Raw genomic sequence first — 10,515 nt, 5'->3', positions numbered from 1 at the left:
CTGGGGTGGAGCAGGGGGCGCATTGCTTTGCCTTCTGTCTTACTGAGCACAGCCAGGGGAAATGCTGACAAAGGCACTACCTGCCTGTAAGGGACCTGCTTCCCTTTGGCCCAGCGCCTGCCGTTCTCTGTGTCCCTGTGCTGCCTGTCTCCTGTGCAATATGTGGAGATGTCTGCAGTCCCCAACCCTCACCTTGGAGTAGGGCCTGGAGGAGCAGGGGGCAGAGCAGGGCAGTGCAGGAGCAGAGACCACAGCCCAGGAGGGAAGCTCAGCTCCTGGGTGTCGTCATGTTGAGTTTCCAGGGGCAGCTACATGGGCAGGTTTACTAGGTTGAGCTAAGCTTACACAGACAGGGTTTGCCAGGGTCTGACCTAGAAATAATATGGAGGGTTTTATATGTGTATGCGTGAGTGTGTGCATGTGTTGCTGCTCTGTGTGTATGTACTTGTGCCTCTCTGCTATGGGCAATGCCTGTTGCTCCATGTCTGTACCCTTTGCCAAGGCACACACAGAGATACCCTGCTGCTCTTCCCTGAACTAGGAACTAGGTGTCGGGGAGATGCAGGGGAGCAGCTTGTATGCGGAAACATGCCCTGTGCAGGCCAGGCTGGAGGAGGGAAGGGGCAGGCCAGGGGGAGCAGCGCAGGAAGGGCTAACCTCCCCAGCTTCATAGATTTCATAGACATTAGATCTGGTAGGGACCTCGGAAGATCATCGAGTCCAGCCCCCTGCCCAAGGGCAGGAAGTCAGCTGGGGTCATAGATGTCATACCCCAATGATTTTAGTGCCTCGGCACAGTCTAATTTTCCCGCCACATTGGAGCTTCTTTGCACGGTGGAAGTTTCTGCTGCAGAGAGAAAACCCCGGTGCAGAAAAGTTCCCGCCATTTGTATGTAAATTTGTATCTCATTATTGGCTGATTCTAAATTATTCCTACTTAACAACTAGTAATTGTCTCGCCAGCCGTATAAAAATCCACGTGACTTGCGCCCAAGTCGGAAAACTTTGAGCACGCTGCAGAGTGACTTAAAAAAATTCCTGACTTGTGGCAGAGCGAATCGGTAGCCTGATCAACTACCGATTTTTCCTCCCTGTCGCCGAGCGCTTATCCCCGACATACCCTTTCCCTGCGTGCCCGGTTCGTCTGTGGACTCACTGGCTCAGTTTCTTGCCAGTTAAAGCAAGTCATTGCAACTACGCAAGCAGCCTTTACAGCCTGCGTCGCGGCCACCAGCGGCGTAAGTAAAAATTATTTTTGCAACCAATATGCTGTCTCGCCTCTCCATCCACCAGCCCGCCTGACGTTCGCTTAATTAACCAGCGTTTCCCTCAGTCGGCTCTACCCGGCCGAGACAATAGGATCCCAGCAAGATGAGCATCCAGTTTGCTCTTGAAGGTGTTCAATGTAGGCGCTTGAACCACCTCCGGTGGCAGGCTGTTGCAGACCTTGGGGGCTCAGACAGTAAAGAAATTCTTCCTTATGTCCAGCCTGAAACGGTCTTGTAGTAGTTTATAACCATTCGACCCAGTCGTCATCCCTTGGGGCGCTCTGGTGAATAAACGTTCCCCCAGATACTGGTGGTCACCCCTGATAAACTTATACGTGGCCATCAGATCACCCCTGAGCCTGCGCTTTTCCAGGCTGAAGAGGCCCAGGGCTCTCAGCCTGTCATCGTAGGGTCTGCTTCCCTGACCTCTGATCATGCGCGTGGCTCTTCTCTGGACTCTCTCAAGCTTCTCCACATCCTTTTTGAATTGTGGAGCCCAAAACTGGACGCAGTCCTCCAGCTGCGGCCTCACTAAGGCCGAGTACAGGGGGAGAATGACGTCCCGGGATTTGCTTGAGAAGCATCTATGGATGCAAGCCAGCGTTTTGGTCGCTTTACTAGCTTGTTCCAGCCCAGCTGCTCCAGCAGGCTGCAGGGAGGCTGTTGGCTGCTCCTGGCAGGCTCCTGCCCTGCAGCTGGGAGAGGAGATGAGGAGAGGTGTCTGCACTCCCTGCCCTGGGCTCCAGGTTAAGGCCTCAGTGCCAAAGCCCTAAAGTAAAACCACATTTGAGAGCCCAATGCCTCTGGTTGTGTTTTTCGCTGTGTCCCTCTCTGACACTGGGGGATTTGGTTGCCTCCCAGGGTAGTGAGAGCCCCTGGTAGCTGAGCCCTGCCTGGCTGCAGGCTGTGGGGCAGGGGCTGTGTCTCCATCCCTAGTGGGGAATGCTTGGGGAAAAGGGGCAGGAGTCTGTTTAGGGGCCTAGCATACACAGTGCAGGGTGTGTGGTGCCGTCCCTTGCTGGTGGGAAGGAGCCGGGGTCCCCGTGTGCTGGTGCAGTGGGACAGGAGCTGCGTGGGGGTGTGGGGGGCGGGGGGTGACAGGTGGGTGGGGGAGGTGCTGCCCCCTGGTGGAGGAATCAGCCTGGTTCAGCCTGAGTCTCTGCAGGGTCGGGGTAAGGGCACAGGAACGTCCCTGGTTCGGGCTGTCCCTGCCCCGAGGGCCCTTGTCCCACATGCTGCAGAAAGCTGGGACACGGCAGGGCACTGAGTCTCTCTCTGGACATCTCTTCCTCTCTACATCGGCTGTGCTGTAAGGGCCTAGTCCCTGGAAGTGTCTGCAGAGGTGGGACGTGGTCCTGCAGAGGCCAAGGGGAGAACTTCCACCCTCCTGTGCATAAACACACACCTTGTCCGTGCTCTGATGGAGACCAGACTGCTGGAAGAGCAGTAGGCTGGAAAGTGTTAACGGGGCCCTAATTACCTCTCAGTTGCAGTCATTACCTGCCCATCAGGTCCAGCTGCTCCATCAGACTCATGCCAGGGAGGCTGGTTCCTGCTTTGGGCTGGCTCCTGTCCTGCAGCTTAGACAAACTGAGGGAAGAGGAGTTTGAAGAGGAAGGTGTCCACCTGGGAGGTGAGAGTGCTGCAGAAATTACCAAAAGGTTCTTATGATGAGCGAGACATTATGAGGGAGATAAAGCAAAATGCTTCATTTATTGATTATAATATGCAAAAGAGTGCTCATATATACAGACACACACTCAAATCACTCTGCGGATGTTATAGTTACCAATGTTTGTTGCTCAAATATTATAGGTGGCCAGCCTAGTTAGCATGAGATCAGGTATGGGGGAGACGGACTGCTCCAGTGAAGGTCACAGAGTGTTACCCCACCTCTTACTGCTCAGTCTCTCCCCTTTATAGGGATTATCAAGTTGGTGTTGGGTGACCGGTCCACCTTTCCTGACTCTGTAACTTCGTCTAAAATCTCAGTACTTCTCCATGCTGACAAGTGGTTCGGCTCATGCATCCTTGTCTCGAAGTGTTGCTCTTCAATCACGCTGTTTTACGACATCCTTCCATTATCGCTGGTGTGTGCTGTGTCCTAGGCATCTAGCTTTGAGATGTTGCAAACCTTGTCTTTAATCTGATCTTTTCTGTTTATATTTATTCTTCCCCTGGTACAGGCTGAGTTCTTCAGCCACTTCACATGATTCACCATTTGGTAACTTCTTTACTGACATATAGCTTACTCTGCTTTTACAATTCCCTCCTCATTTATTCATTCACACATCCAAATATAGAAGAACACAATAATGAAAGATAATGATACAATAAGTAGAGACCGTTCTTTGGGTGAATCTGATATCTTTTATTAGACCAGCTTAAATAATTGGAAAACAAAAATGAAGTAAACTTTCCGGTTTAAAATCCTTTGTCAGGCTGAGAAATTTTCTGCAGTCGGTGTGTGCTCTTCGTGGAAGGAATGTAAAGTAAAAAAGCCAGCGGCTGGGCTGGTTTTTTATTATCCAGGAGGCTGATTAAGTGGAGTTCATAGGCTCATCTCTGACAGGTGATTTGTAAGTTTCTGTTGTGGATCCGAACTGAGAGATTGGAGGGAGAGTGGTTTTCTTGTGAGAAACGTGCCCCCACCGGTCACTGGGTATTCTTGTCTTTGATAGATTTCCAGCATGCATTCATTCTGGGGCGCAGTTGTTGTTTGGTCTCTCCTACGTATTGTCCATCAGGGCATTTGGTACGTTGGATGAGATGTGCTACATTTCTGGAGGTGCAGCTGTTAGATCTGGGAATGCTGATGGCTCTGTTGTGGGGTGTAGTAATCGTGGGCGTGGTGGAGATGTTGTGACAGGCCAGCTGGGCACTGTGAGTATATCAGTTTAGTCACTGAGCTGTTTCGTTCAGGATTGAAGAGGCAAGATTGGGAGTAAAGCAATGGCAAGTTTATTATAGCTTTTACACACACACACACACACACACACACACACACACACACCCCCCCCCCCCCAGGTTAACAGACAGATAAATGCCATAAGCAGATAATGCAGTATTGGGCACTGCGAGGGTATCAGCCACTGGCTGTTTAAAACAACAAATAGACAGACATGGGTTGGCAACTTATCCATAGTCCCTCAATGCCGGATGCGCACCAGGTGATCCCAGAGAAGTCAGGTGTCCCCGATGGACACTGCCAGAGGGATTACTGGGGAAGTTCCCTTGATCAGGATCCGATCCTCACTCGCACGGGGAGTCCGGGGTGCGGGCGTGGAACAGCAGTGACCGTCCTGTTCCCTCCTTCCTGTCGGTCACCTGATGCACGCACTTTTTATACCTAGTCCTATGCTAATCTGTTGGCTTTAGAGCCATGCACAATCTTGTTCTATAGCGGTTACCCTATGGGATAAAAAGGTGTTAATAATCATTATAAAAGGTTACTACCCAGACTTGGGTTTATCCAATAACCAAATTACAACGCAGCATCTTCAGGTTTGAAATTACATTAATCCACCTAAATCCAACCCCTTTAGATCTCTCTGGCGATGCTTTTTTGAGACGTGCTTTGCTAGAACATGCTGGGTAGGCCAGGTGGTTGAACCCAGTTTTATCATCATGAAGGCTAATTTCTGAGCAAGAGAAATACGTTAGATCAGCTAACTTTACAACTATAGCTTTGTCTTTGATGCCTAGTCAGTTTTACAAACAGTTACAAGTTACATTTGCGGGTTACAAAAATACAAGCTTTATATTAGACAAAATTTCCAAATGGCTCTAAAGAGCACATAATTATTTCTTATTAATTTCTTTGGTTCTGGCCATCACAATTAGGGAAAAAAAATGTCACTAAGAGGGTAGCAAAACACTAGAACAGGTTACCTGGAAAGGTGGTGGGCTATCCACCCTTTAATGTTTTTAAGACTGAACTAGACAGAGCTTTGGCTGTGCTGATCTAGTTGGGGTTGTTCTTGCTTTGAACAGGGGTTGGACTAGATGAGCTCCTGAGGTCCCTTCCGGACCAAACTTTCTATGAATGTATGACTCCATCAGGGATTTTGACCCACTGGTCACTCTTGAGCCTTCCCTGGATTTAATCCCTGGCTGGTTCATGTGATCGAGAAGGCCTCATGTGTCTGACCCAGTAGGCAGAGCACGGGGATGGCATATGCTGCCTCTGCTGCTCACATGCCAGGTGGGTCCCGCAGGGATGTTTGTCTGTGCAGGCTTATATTGGCTTTTAATCACTGTGTCTTTGGCCAGTAATACCAGGCTGTGGAGTAATACCAGGCAGGCTGGAGCCCGGTGAGACATGGGTACCCTTGGTAGCTGGGGGTGATTTTGCTGGTGCTGAGGCAGCTTTGGAGAGCACTGTTGTACTCAGTGCTTCCACTGCCCCAGATAACTCGGACCCACGGCAGCCCTTGCCCTGCTCCCTGGTGAACCCCGTGCACAGTGTAGCTAAGGAGAGGGAACCTGGACACGGTGCAGGTCCGACTGAGGGTCTGTGCAGGCTTCATTACCCCTGGGCCAGACTCCTTCAGTGTGACCTGGGACAGGACACCTCATGGGAAAAGAAACACAGCAGTAGCTAATGGACAGTCTCATCCTTCCTCTGCATTAGGGCTGTGCAAAATTTCCCCACCCGTTTTATTTTTACCTGTTTCGAGGTCGAAACAAGAAAACTGAAATGAAACCGATACGTTCGAAACAGCCTCGAAACAAAACGAGGCAAATCGAAACATTTCACCATTTCAACGCTGTTTTGACGTTTCACCCATAGGCTTTAATGGGGAAGGTTGAAACAGAGTATAACTTTTGTCGTGTATAGCCAGCTTTGGACAAAACTTGCAGAAATAATAGCCCCTTCTGAGAGCATAAAGCATGCCAACTTTCAAGAATACAGTTTCAGGGGATTGGGAGAAACGGCACCCCTCGCCTTGAGAGCCACACTTGTGTGGTGTATGTGTTCAGCCACAGCAGGGCCAAAACTGCACACATGCCAGCCCCTGCTGAGGACATGAAGCCTGCCCGCTGTCGAGGAGATGGATGCAGGTGTCTGGGATCTGGGCCTGCACCTCTGGCTGCTGACTGGCAAAACCCGTGTCATGGGTGCTTGTGCAACTGTGTCTGTCTTGAGGCGGAGGGGAGGGAAACTACTGCCGGCCTGGCTGCTAGGCCCTGCTGTGGCCACGAAGCCTGCCAGCTGTTAAGGAGATCGGTGCAGGGGGGTTCAGGGGCCCTGCACCCTTCGCTGCTGACAGACAAAACGTGTCACATGGGTGCTTGTGCAACTGGTGCCTCTCATCAGGCAGCAGGACTAAAGCTCCCCCATCCCTTGCCACCACAGACCTGGGGGTAATAATTGACCTCATTATCAACATGAGCCAGTAGTGCGATACTGTAGCCAGCAGGGCCAATACTACGCTGGCATGCATCAATTGATGTGTCTGCAGCAAAACCATTGCAAAGAAGTGATTTTCCTGCTCTATTCGGCTCTTCTCAGCACTGGTGAGACCGCAGCTGGAGTACTGCGTCAAGTCTGGGCTCCGCACCTTAGCAAGGACATGGTAAAGCTTGAGAGAGCTCAGAGCAGGGCTGCCTATATGATCAGAGACTTGCACGGCAAGCCATACAAGGGAAGGCTGAGGGACCTGGGACTCTTCAGCCTGAAAAAGAGATGGCCGAGAGTGGACTTGGTAGCAGCTTACCGCTACATCAGAAGCATACATCTTCCCTGTGTCCCGGCTTGTGGGTGTTTGCCAGGAGTGCAAGTGCTGGAGAAGCTCGATCCAGCCTGGCTGTGCGAGGTGCTGGGGCAGTTGTCCAGGGCCTGGGGTCTCCTGGCTGGCTGTGTCTGAGCCAGCTGCTGCAGGGAGGAGGGAGGATGCCGTGGCCAGGACCCTGCTGCCCAAGTGGGCAGGGGCTGCGTGCTCTGTGCTCCCACTGTGTGTCACACTACCTGCGCACGGCGTGTGCCTGGGCCCCGTGTCCCCCTCTGCCTAAGCTACTGTGCTCAGGCCCTGGCTGCTGCTCTGTGCTGGCTTGAGCTGGCAGGAGGTATGCCCAGAGGTTTTTGTATTGGGCACAGCAGGCTTCTGGTCACTGTGGGCTTCACACAGTGATAGCGGGCCGTGTCCTCAGCTCTCAGGCTGGTCATCTGCAGGTACAATGTGCTGCTGGAGTCGTCTCTGGAGATGGTGAATTGCCCCGTCACTGCAGCACTGTAGTATGTGGTGAGGTTAGCAGTAGCAGCATTTATAGTTGTGACCCACTCCAGCCCCTTCTCAGGAGCCTGTCGGACCCAGCGCATGGAGAAGCTGCTGAAGGTGAACCCGGAGGCTTTGCAGGAGAGGCGCAGACAGTCTCCAGGCTTCCTCACATCCCCTCCCGACTCCAGCAGCTGCACCTGGGACTGGGCACCTGGGGAGAAAAAAGCATGTTTCAGGATCCTGTCTCTGCCAGCCTCTGCCAAAGCCCATGGAGCCAGGGGGCCACTCACTGCAGATTTTCCATTGCCTTTGAATCAGGTGAGGATTATTAGTGGTTGTTCCCTGGGGTGTGCAGGGATGTGTGGGGTGTGGCAGGGGGCTGGGGACTCACCTGACAGGGCAATGAGGAGAAAGAGGAGAGATCCCCAGGACAGCATGGTGCTGGGCTGCAGGGATGGCACAGACCTCTGCTCACCCCCTGCTCCCCCCAACCTTGCAGGACCAGAGGGTGTCAGCATTTATGCGTCCCCTGCAGCACTGGATTTGCATTTCTCTGCTCTCATAGAGCCCCGCTCTACTCCAGCCCTCCATCCCCCTCCCTGGGAGGAGGAGGGTCCAGTGCAATGGAGGGCTGGGCCAGAGGGGCTGAATGCGAGGTCTGCATGTGGGGTCCTGTCTGCGCGGTCTACACAAAGATACTTAGTGTTTTTAAGATGAATCCTTCCTGCTCCCTTCCCTTCCTCTCAGCTCATGCTGTTTCGCTGCTCAACGTGTTTGGGAGCTTTGGGGCTGAGGGTTGTCCCTCACTTGGGTGTCTGCAGGAGCAGTGAATTAAGCCAGTGCTTGCATTGCTGCCCCAAAAGTGCAGGTTTAGGCAGTGGGGACCATGCTCCCAGGTACCCTGAGCCCCCTTCCCTGCGTTGATGACCCCTGCGGTATGGGTGTTGTCTTGCGGTTGGTTGTTAGGTAGGCTGGATACGACCAGTGGCCCACCTAACACAGGCTCCATCTCTGACCCCGGCCAGTCCCAGACGCTTCCACCAGTGCTGTGGGGACGATTCTTCAAGTCTCACCATTGTGGGAGAGGTTTGGTGAGGAAGGCACTGGACAGGCCCCAGACAGCACTGGTTTGGGTCTTTGCTTCTCCCCTTTTGGGGCACTCAGTATTATGGTGCTGGATCCCAGCCTGTGCCCTTTGGCATGCACCCATCAGTCCCCCTAGACCCACTTTCCTCTTCTCCCACTTGTCAATTTTCTCCCCGGCCTCCCCCAGGCTTGTGACATGCTGAGATGCTGCAGTGATGGGCTCAGGTGTGGCCCTAGATAACCCTGTCCCAATCTGTGGACGTACAAAGCAGCGCTGGGGAGAGCAGCGGTTTCTTACTAGGAGAGTCTGGCCTTTTGGTGTGTGCCCAGAGACGTGTTGTGCAGGCCTGTGCACGGGGCAGGATCTTTGGAGCTGCTTGGGAGGCTCAGGTCCCCAACCTCTGCATGAGGCTGGGAGCTTGATGCAGGAGGTGCTGCATGGAGGGTGAGAGATCCTGGGAGCTGCTTGAGATGGCTCAGGACTACAGCAGCTGGCACGGGGAAGCAGTTCAGTGCAGACGATTCTGCCCAGAGGGTCGAGGAGCAGACGGAGTACCAGTGCTGCACAAGGCTGCCCAGGCCTCCAACCCCTAGCACAAGGTGAAGCGCCCACTACACAGAGTGGTGAACGTGGCCCGAAGCCAGGCCGGTGGCAGCAGAGTCGGGCGTCAGGAAAGCCTGGCAGGGAACAGAGCTCGACCTGCAGAATGGGAGGCAACCCTCCGGGACTGTGGAGTGGTAAGTGACCCTGGAGAGAGGGTCCCCTCAGGAGAGGGACCCCAAGGGTTGTGAAGGGACACCACGTGGGCTACTCCTGGGTGCCAGAGGGGTCTTAGGAGGTTTGGGGGTCTGACTCTCCTCTTCCTTCCCCCTCCTCCTTATCTGTACTGGTACCTAGCAATGGGGCCTCTGCCCTGGAGGGCACCTGGGTAGTTTAAGGATTACTTCTTATATTTGTAGACTGTGCCTTAAAGCTTATGTGAATAAGTTGAAGTAATAGTGTATATTAATAGAATTATAAGGTTGCCCCGTCACTAGCCTTTCCTCTGGGTTGTTCTGTTGTTCATTTGTACTTTTTAATAATTATTGGGTGTATATAAATGGTATAGGATATATTGTTTTGTTAATTTATATATACATTAATTATATCCTTACCTTTTTATGGTTTAATTGCAATAATACATTTGTATATAGTTCAGTAATTGATTGACTGGGCCTGACACTATAAGGGACAAAGGCAGCCGCTGGGCTGCAGTCTTCCTCCACAGCACATTGCCGTGCCAATTGTTCCCTCCATTGCAGAGGGGAATACAACCCTCTGTATACCTGGGCTACAGTTAGCTGAATATAATGCCGGCAGAAATTTTTCCTGGAAATTCAGGACTTGGACTGTCGTGCTGGTCCCTCTTTGGGCAGGCTGGGCTGGACATTCCCCAAGGGACTGAGGAGCCCCACTGCCATGGCCGCTCACAGGGATGAGGATCCCAAACACCCTATGATGGGGCTTCTGTGAGGTATGTACTGTTTTATACCGACTGTCTGACACATGCCCGGTGAAGCTCTCAGGCCTTTGCTCTCTGCATTGTTACAGGTCCAAATACAGCAAGCCCTCAAGTGGCCAAGGCTGATCCTGTCCGAGATTCCCCCCATGTGTGTGGGGTTTCTAGGTGGAAACTTCCCTGCCTGAGTTGCAATTCGGCTGCATTAGAAAGAACAGGCTTCCCCTTTTTGTACAGCCCCTGCTCTGCTCTGTGTCACTGTGTCACCGGCACAGTAATACGTGGCCGTGTCTGCGGCTGCCAGGGAGCGCAACTGTAGGGAGAACTGGTTCTTGGAAGTGTCCCTGGAAATGGTGATGCGGCTCTGGAAGGATGGGTTGTAGTATGTGCTGCCCCCGGAGTTAATGTACCCCATCCACTCCAGGCCTGTCCCAGGAGGCT

Source organism: Alligator mississippiensis, chromosome 7, assembly GCF_030867095.1.
Source record: "Alligator mississippiensis isolate rAllMis1 chromosome 7, rAllMis1, whole genome shotgun sequence".
Classification (NCBI taxonomy): domain Eukaryota; kingdom Metazoa; phylum Chordata; order Crocodylia; family Alligatoridae; genus Alligator; species Alligator mississippiensis.
This window is presented reverse-complemented; position numbering follows the sequence as displayed.